Here is a 9,358-nt window from a genome sequence, read left to right on the forward strand (position 1 = left end):
AATAAATGTCATCTCTCTATCTCTCTAATGTTTATGTAAAATACTGTACTATCTCCTCATCAGTGAATTACAGAGGAACTGAAAAAGAACATAAAAACTCAAATAATGAGTAGTCTAGACAAGAAATTTATAATGAAAAATATTACACTCAGTTGATATTAGACTTGGATGACTCTGCACATTGACCGAGAAAAATTCAGACTTTAAATTGTAAAATTTTTTTTACATCCAACATTTTTTACTTTTTTACACACATTTAATGTCTTTTACATTTTGAAACTACAAAAATACTCTAGGATCCCTCCAACTAGTTTGTTATAACGAAACACTCACTTTTTATGCTATCATACACATTTTAGTTTATCTTTGACACCTTCTAGAGTACCATCTATTGTAAGCAGTAGCTTGTTACAATATGAGTAAACGTTTGCTACATCTCCACCAACTGCTCAACATTACAATTTCTCACACTAATGTCAGTCTACTAATAAACTGAAGGAAGTAACAGATAAAATAAATAAAATGTATGTATTACAGGTTTGATGGAACTATTTTAACTTTGATCGGCTGTCACATTTATTCCTTTAACACACAGTGCATATAAATTACATTAATGGCCCATTTCGACCTATTTCGACCTTAGGACATTATAAACGCATGAACTATAATAACTGAAGTACAGTAAATTGAGTAAATAGGTAAGATGTATTAGTGTATAACATTAGACCTGCATATTACAGCTGTTGTTTAAATTACTTGCATGATACTGGCGATATGTGTGTCACATTTAAAAATGTTTGTTTCATGTTATGTGGAGACACACAGTCGGGACACACATGCATTCCATGCATATTCGATGCAGGTTAAGCAGAGCCTGCTGTTCCTCCTTCTGTGCACATTTTTTTCTTTATTTTTATGTTCAAACCCGTACAAACAGGCAGGCTGTCAGCAGCATGGTACGCCGCTCTTCAGCCATAGAATCGATCAATAAACAACAGAAAGAATACACATAAGTGACATAATGGTGGGTGATAAAACAGTAGACACATAAGGACAAACACAGAGCCGTTCACTCTCGACGATAAACCACACTACAAACCGTTGACACGACGCACAAACACCGAAGATGGCGATGGCACAGGTGAACGATGGAGTGCGACGCTGATCACTGAACACTAAACAACTCGGCACACAAGAGACACTGATGGCGATGATCTCCGGCGCGCGAATGTCCACTTAGGGTGTGCAAGTCCGGGGACGTGCCAACAGGGGAAGTAGGGTGAGGTGGGGGAGAGGAGAGAACAAAGATGCCAGTGAGTGAGGAGATGGGGGGAGGAGTAGAGGGACAGGGGAGGGGAAGCCTGGGTGAGGAGTGGGGAGAAATGGAGGAGGAAGGGAAGAGGGAGAGAAGGGAGGGAGGGTGCCCAAAGGAGCAAACACAGGAAGAGGGAGGGAGGATCAATGAGGGTAGGAGGAGTGGATGGAGGGGAGGAGGGCATCATCAGGGAGAGGGAGCTGGCGGAAGACACCTTGGGAGAGGGTAAGGAGGGTGGAGAGATGGAGACCGGGTGGGACGTGGGAATACAGGCGCGGCAGTGGGTGGGGGTGGGAGGGGATGGGCGAGACAAGCAGGTGAGGAGGATCGAGTTTGCGGGAGGTGTACAGGATCCGTATCCTTTCAAGGAAAAATAGGAAGTGAGGGAACAGGGTGGATGAGGGAGTTATAGGTGTGGAGTATGGTGGAGGGGTTCAGACCCCACATACGGCCGGAAAGGAGCTTGAGAAGACGGGAGTGTGCCTTGGCTTGGATTGTCTGGAGATGGGGGGTCCAGGAGAGGCGACGGTCGTGGGTGACGCCAAGGTACTTAAGGGTGGGGGTGAGGGCGATAGGACGGCCATAGATGGTGAAATAGAAATCAAGGAGGCGGAAGGAAGCAGTGGTTTTGCCTACAATGATCGCCTGGGTTTTGGAGGGATTGACCTTGAGCAACCACTGGTTGCACCAAGCGGTGAACCGGTCAAGATGGGATTGGAGAAGGGCTTGGGAGCGCTGCAGGGTGGGGGCAAGGTCAAGGAAGGCGGTGTCACCGGCAAACTGGAGAAGGTGGACGGGGGGTGATGGCGGCGACATGTACGCCGTATATAAGACGTACAGAAGGGGGGAGAGGACGGAGCCTTGGGGCACACCAGCAGAGGGAAAAAATGTGTAGGAATCTGTGTTATGGATGGTGACGTAGGAAGGACGGTGGGAGACAAAGGAGCCGATCAGAATGACGTAGTTAATGGGAAGGGCGAAGGTTTGGAGCTTGAAGAGGAGACCGGAATGCCATACGCAGTCATAAGCACGTTCGAGGTCCAGGTAGAGGAAGATTGCCGAGCGACGGGAATTAAGCTGGTCGGAAAGGAGATGAATGAGGTGAAGGAGAAGCTCGTCAGAAGAGAAGGACGGCCGAAAGCTACACTGGGTAATGGGAAGGAGGCGGTGCTGGCGGAGATGCTGGTGGATGCATCGGGTGAAGATAGATTCCAGGACCTTGCTGAAGACCGAGGTAAGGCTGATGGGACGGTAGAAGGAGACGGCGGACGGCGGTTTGCCAGGTTTAAGGAACATCAGGATATGGGAGGTTTTCCACAGGTCGGGGTAGTAACCGGTGGACAGGACTACATTGTAGAGCCTGGCCAGGGTGGAGAGGAAAGAGACAGGAGCTTCACGAAGGTGACGGTAGGTGACACGATCGTGACCAGGAGCGGTGTTGGGTTTGGTGCGGAGTGTAGCAATGAGACCCTGGGTATTGATAGGGGCATTGAGTTCCGTGTGTGCAATGTTGTCCAAGTGCTGCAAACTGACAGAGGTGTCAGTTCGATCGCGGACATCCGGGGAAAGGGAGTAATCGAACTGGGGATCATTGGGGATGGAAAACACATTGGAGAGGTAGGAGGCAAAGTGATTGGCCTTACTAAGGGTGTCAGGGAAAGGATGATCATCATGGAGAAGAGGATAGTAGGGGGAGGGTTTAGTTCCAGTAAGGCGACGGATGGCTGACCAGAACTTGGACGAGTTTATAAGTAGGGTAGCATTTAAATGGGTGCATGTCTGTCGCCAGTCCCGGCGTTTCTTAGCCGTGAGCAAATTACGAATATGTCTCTGGAGTTGCCGGTGGCGTCGTAGTGTGTCGTAGTCATGCGTGTCGAGGAAGGCACGGTAGAGACGGCGGGATTCACGTAGGAGGAGGACGGCCTGTGGGGGTAAGGTAGGACGGTGGGTGTGGACGGCGAAAGTAGGGACGTGGGCCTCCACGGCCTCAGACAAGGTCTGTTGGGGAAAGGCAGCGGCATGGGTTACATCGTCATGGTGGTGGTAGATGAAGAGGTGGCTATCGACCTGGGTGGAGAGGGTATCCCGGTAGGCATTCCAGTTGGCACAGGAATAGTCATGGACGTACTTAGGGGGAGGGTCATTACGAGGGTCGGCGTGGGGGCGACGACCGCCTGAAACGGTGAGGAGGACAGGGAGATGGTCGCTACCAGTAGGCTCCAGGACACCCACCGTTATGCGGCCAAGGAGTTTGGGGGAGGAAAGAATAACATCGGTAGTTGAGTTGGATTCGGGACAGGTGTGCTGGGGGCTGGGGGATGGGGGATTGGGATGAGGTCGCCTTGAAGGGTGGAGAGAAACCGATGCCACCGCCGTAACTGGGCGGCGGAACGACTATGGATGTTGAGTCTGTGCCATGTCGAATGTTGTAGATATGGTCTTGTACCCAGCAGTCAGCTTACAAGAACAACTTTCAAAACAAGTGATGTAGGCAGAAACCATGCTAACTGGTAGCTTTCTAGCCATTGCACATTCGATTAGCAGCATACTGTGTACTGTTCCACACTCATACGTACATGTAACTGTTACAAATCAAGGGAAACATGCATGAGCCAAAGAGCCTTCTGAGACCTGTGATTTTGCAGAGGCAAAGTTACCACTAGAGAGAGCTGCAGGCATGTGATTACATACATGTCGTTAATTCTTATTAAACTTCTTATTTGGTGGACTTTGACAATTCTTATAATTATTATCGGCATAATTAAGCTTCCTTTATTGCTGAATTTGTGCTACGTGATGTTATTATATATTTGTAAAAATAGCTTCAGTTTTATATGCCATTGCTGAAAATAACTTCTATGTTTGTTGTCATTACACAAAACATAATGTGGCGCAACATTTCTGTCCCTCGCAACTGTACTGAAACGGCCCTTACATTTGATCACAGTCCCATGTCACATCGATTTGTGAACTTATAAGATTATTGTCAATATTATTAAAATGGTTTACAATACTATCAAGTACTACACAAGTACTACAGTCGTCGCTGTTTGGTCTCCTTCCCAAAACAACCCAACTACAGTCGTTGTTGGTGTACAAAAATAAGCACCTTTCCGATTTTGAACTGAGGTGGTATCACCGGTTCGTTTTCCAAAAAATACTGTACTAAAATTAATGATTTTCGTCACCGCGCTGCAACCACCAACTAGATTTCATGGCGATATGATTAGTCACTCTTGATACGTAATTCACAGAGCTCGTAAAATACAGTTAAAACTGTCAAAAAATCTTTTATCGCCCAAGTCTGTCTGCTCATTTAACCCTTGTATTGGCTGCTTTATGAGGTGCTCTCATATGTCAGTCCCTTGCGAGATATCCATGGTTTTTCCCTTATCTACTGTGTAAAATTTTTTGTGTTTTGTTTATGTCTAATGCGGAGTGGTTGCTTTCACTAAGATACATGCTAAAGGTGGACGGATTAGTTTCACTCTGTCTGACGTGTTCCTTAACCAGCGTGCTCAAATTTCTCCCCGTTTGACTAAAGTAAAATTTAAAGCAATCTCTGCACTTGACCAATGTAATAATACCACATAACACCATTGCACCAATAACGGAAGTTTAATTATGCCGATAATAATTATAAGAACTGCCATCATGTAAGAAATTTAATAAGAATTAATGACATGAACGCAAGAGTGTGACCACATGAGTACAGCTCCCTCTGGCGACAACTTTGTCTCCGTAAAATGATAGTTCTTAGCATGCTCTTTGGTTGAAGCATATTTCCCACCATTTATAAAAGTTACAGGTACACTAATGTGACAAAAGTAATAACATACGACTTAATATCGTGTCGGACCTCGTTTCTCCCGGAGTAGTGAAGTATCTCGACGTGATATGGATTCAACAAGTCGTAGGAAGTTCCTTGCAGAAATATTGAGCCATACTGCCTCCATATCCGCCCATGATTGCGAAAGTGATGCACGTGAGGGGTTAGAGCACAAACGTACCTCCCGATTATGTACCATAAATGTTCGATGGTATTCATGAAGAGCGATCTTGATGGCTAAATTATTCGCTCGAAATGTCCAGAATGTTCTTCAAACCCATCACGAATAATTGTGGCCCCCTGACATACAGCATTGCCCTTCATAAAAACTCCATTGTAGTTTGGGAACATGAAGTCCATGAATGGCTGCAAAGGGTCTCCAAGAAGACGAACATGCCATTTCCAGTCAATGATCGGTTCATCTGGACCATAGGATCCAGTCCATCCTTTGTAAACACAGCCCACACCATTATGGAGCCACCACCAGCTTGCACAGTGCCTTGTTGACAACTTGGGCTCACAGCTTCGTGGGGTTTACGCCACACTCGAACTCAACTATCAGCTGTTACCAACTGAAACCTGGACTCATCTGACAAGCCGACGGTTTTCCGGTGGTCTAGGGTCCAAATGATATGGTCACGATTAAGAGGAGGCGCTGCAGGCGATGTCGTGCTGTTAGCAAGGGCACTCGCGTCGATCGTCTGCCGCTATAGCCCATCAACGCAAAAATTTCGCCGCACTGTCCTAACGAATATGTTCGTCGTACGTCCCACATTGATTGCTTGTCTATTAGCAATGAATGACAACTCTACGAAACGCCGATGCTCTCGGTCATTAAGTGAAGGACTTCAGACACTCTGTTGTCTGTGGTGAGAGATACTGCCTGAAATTTAGCATCCTCGGCACATTCTTGACACTGGATCTCAGAATATTGAATTCCCTTATGATTTCCAAAATAGATTATCCATGTGTCTAGCTCAACTACCATTCCACGTCCAAAGTCTGTTAATTCTTGAAATTTCCTGGCAGATTAAAACATGTGCCAGACCGAGACTCTAATCGGGACCTTTGCCTTTCGCGGTTAAGTGATAGCTCTGCAAGGTTCGCAGCAGAGCTTCTGTGAAGTTCGGAGGGAGGAAAACGAGGTAATAGCACAAGTAGAGCTGTGAGGACAGGGCTTGGGTAGCTCGATTCGTAGAGCACTTGCCCGTGAAAGGCAAAAGTCTCGAGTTCGAGTTTCGGTGTGGCACACAGTTCTAATCTGCCAGGAAGTTTCTTATTAGCACACACTCCGCTGCAGAGTGAAAATATTATTCTGTTAATTCCTGACTTGGGGTCATAATAACGTCGGAAGCCTTTCCATGTAAATCACCTGAGTACAAATGACAGTTTCGCCAATGTACTGCCCTTTCATACCTTGTGTACACGATACAACCGTCATGTGTATATGTTCATATCGCTATCCCATGACTTCTTTCAGGTCACTGTGTGTATGTGTGCGGAAAAGTACACAGTATGGTGCTAAACCAAAGTGCAAGGGCTATTGAGCTACCTGTTAATAAGTTGTGCTCGTTAGCTGATTGGTATGTGAAAGACCAATTCTGTAACCTTCGTTATGTGTATGTGTGGGAACGTGTATGCCCCACACAACATGGAACAAACATTTTTAAATGTGACACACACATCAGCAGTGTCATGTAAGTAATTTAAACAACAGCTGAAGTACGCAAACTTAATCCTATCCTCTACTATGTCTTACCCTTATACTGTATTTTTCTTAATATAGTGCATACATTTGATAATGGCGTAAGGCTGAAACCGGCCAGTAATGTAATTTGTATGCATGGTGCATTAAACGAATAAAACTTACAGCCTTTATTGGTTAAAACGGTTCCATCGTTTAGGTGATACCCCGAGGCTGTGGACACATACCTGAAGATAATACAGATTTTTTCACACAATTAATTGGTTATCACATTTAATGTTTTCAACTTTCTCATACGTATAAAAAAACATCGATCATCTCCATAGGTCTCCGAGCTGATAGTCCATGCTGCTGCAGCCGGCCGCGGTGGTCTCGCGGTTCTAGGCGCGCAGTTCGGAACCGTGCCACTGCTACGGTCGCAGGTTCGAATTCTGCCTCGGGCATGGATGTGTGTGATGTCCTTAGGTTAGTTAGGTTTAAGTAGTTATAAGTTCTAGGGGACTAATGACCACAGCAGTTGAGTCCCATAGTGCTCAGAGCCATTTGAACCATTTTTGAACCATGCTGCTGCAAACGTCGTCGAACTGTTCGTAAAGATGGTTGTTGTCTTGCAAACGTCCTCATCTGTTGACTCCGGGATCGAGACGTGTCTGGTGTGAGAATATCTGGTTTCCATTCCTCGTACCTTCTCAGATTAATCTAAGGTAGGCAGGACTGCAACAGGCAAAGGGGATAGTCAACTCAGATTAAAATCTACAATCTACATCGAATTCAAAGTTGTTACAAAGACGGTAGGGATCGCAAATTACAATCTACAATTTACGTTATTCACAGTTAATCGTGATTTTCGATGTGGTGGTGCTCCCAGGCCACTTTATTTACTTTATCTGGAAGTATATGATGTTTGTTGTTCTGTGAAGACAAAGAAAGTTTACGTTATGTAATAACCGAAACAGCACGCTGGTTTGCCTGAATAACAAACGGCATACTATTTCCGGAAAACTGTTTTATGCCTTGTGCTCTGTGCACTGTTCGTCCAGACTTGGTCTCGACAGCACACTTTTTTGGATGTAAGCCAGTAAATTCGGCAATAGGTTCACCATTCAGTTCATCTTTCATTAACCCAACCACTTTTTTTATTCACGAGCGGAATATCGTTTGTGTTATTTGCCGAAGTATCGAACTTCGTATGCACATCATTCCTGATATTCACGTAGAGATTTATAATTGTAATATTCTATGTGAGGCTATCTGTCTCCTTGTAGCCCGGTTTTACACGATTAGGCGGAGTTTTTTAAAACATATATCCATAGTGGAAGTCGTAAAGAATGGAATAACGAAAATGTCCATTCCAACTGCAACAGGTTTAATGAAGACCACACTAAGCCTGCTCTGTTCACTGGCAACAAAATTTGCTTTAAAAACAAAGCTTCTTTCGAAATACTTTAATTAACAGTGTTAATTTCATAGTTTAAAAGTTCTCCTTGTTAGTATTATTAAATTATTAATTTTCAGAATTCGAACGTATTAGCTTTGGGTGTACATCCTTAAATGCGTAATTGTGAACTACACTACTGGCCATTAAAATTGCTACACCTAGAAGAAATGCAAATGATAAACGGGTATTCATTGGACAAATATATTATACTAGAACTGACATGTGATTACATTTTCACGCAATTTGGGTGCTTAGATCCTGAGAAATCAGTACCCAGAGCAAACACCTCTGGCCGCAATAAAGGCCTTGATACACCTGGGCATTGAGTCAAACAGAGCTTGGATAGCGTGTACAGGTACAGCTGCCCATGCAGCTTCAACACGATACCACAGTTCATCACGAGTAGTGACTGGCGTATTTTGACGAGCCAGTTGCTCGGCCACCATTGAGCAGACGTTTTCAATTGGTGGGAGGTCTGGAGAATGAGCTGGCCAGGGCAGCAGCCGAACATTTTCTGTATCCAGAAAAGCCCGTACAGGACCTGCAACATGCGGTCGTGCATTATCCTGCTGAAATATAGGGCTTCGCAGGGATCGAGTGAATGGTAGAGCTACTGGTCGTAACACATCTGAAATGTAACGTCCACTGTTCAAAGTGCCGTCAATGCGAACAAGAGGTGACCGAGACGTGTAACCAATGGCACCCTATACCATTACGCTGGGTGATACGCCAGTATGGCGATGACGAATACACGCTTCCAATGCGCGTTCACCGCGATGTCGTGAAACACGGATGCGACCTTCATGATTTTCTAAACAGAACCTTAATTCATCCGAAAAAATGACGTTTTGCAAATTCGTGCACCCAGATCCGTCGTTGAGTACACTATCGCAGGCCCTCGGGTGTCTGTGAAGCAATGTCAAGGGTAACCGAAGCCATGGTCTTCGAGATGATAGTCCATCCTGCTGCAAACGTCGTCGACCTGTTCGTGCAGATGGTGGTTGTCTTGCAAACGTACCTGTATGTTAGCTCAGGGATCGAGACGTGGCTGCACGATCCGTTACTGCCATA

The sequence above is a fragment of the Schistocerca gregaria genome, chromosome X (genome assembly GCF_023897955.1).
Source record: "Schistocerca gregaria isolate iqSchGreg1 chromosome X, iqSchGreg1.2, whole genome shotgun sequence".
NCBI lineage: Eukaryota > Metazoa > Arthropoda > Insecta > Orthoptera > Acrididae > Schistocerca > Schistocerca gregaria.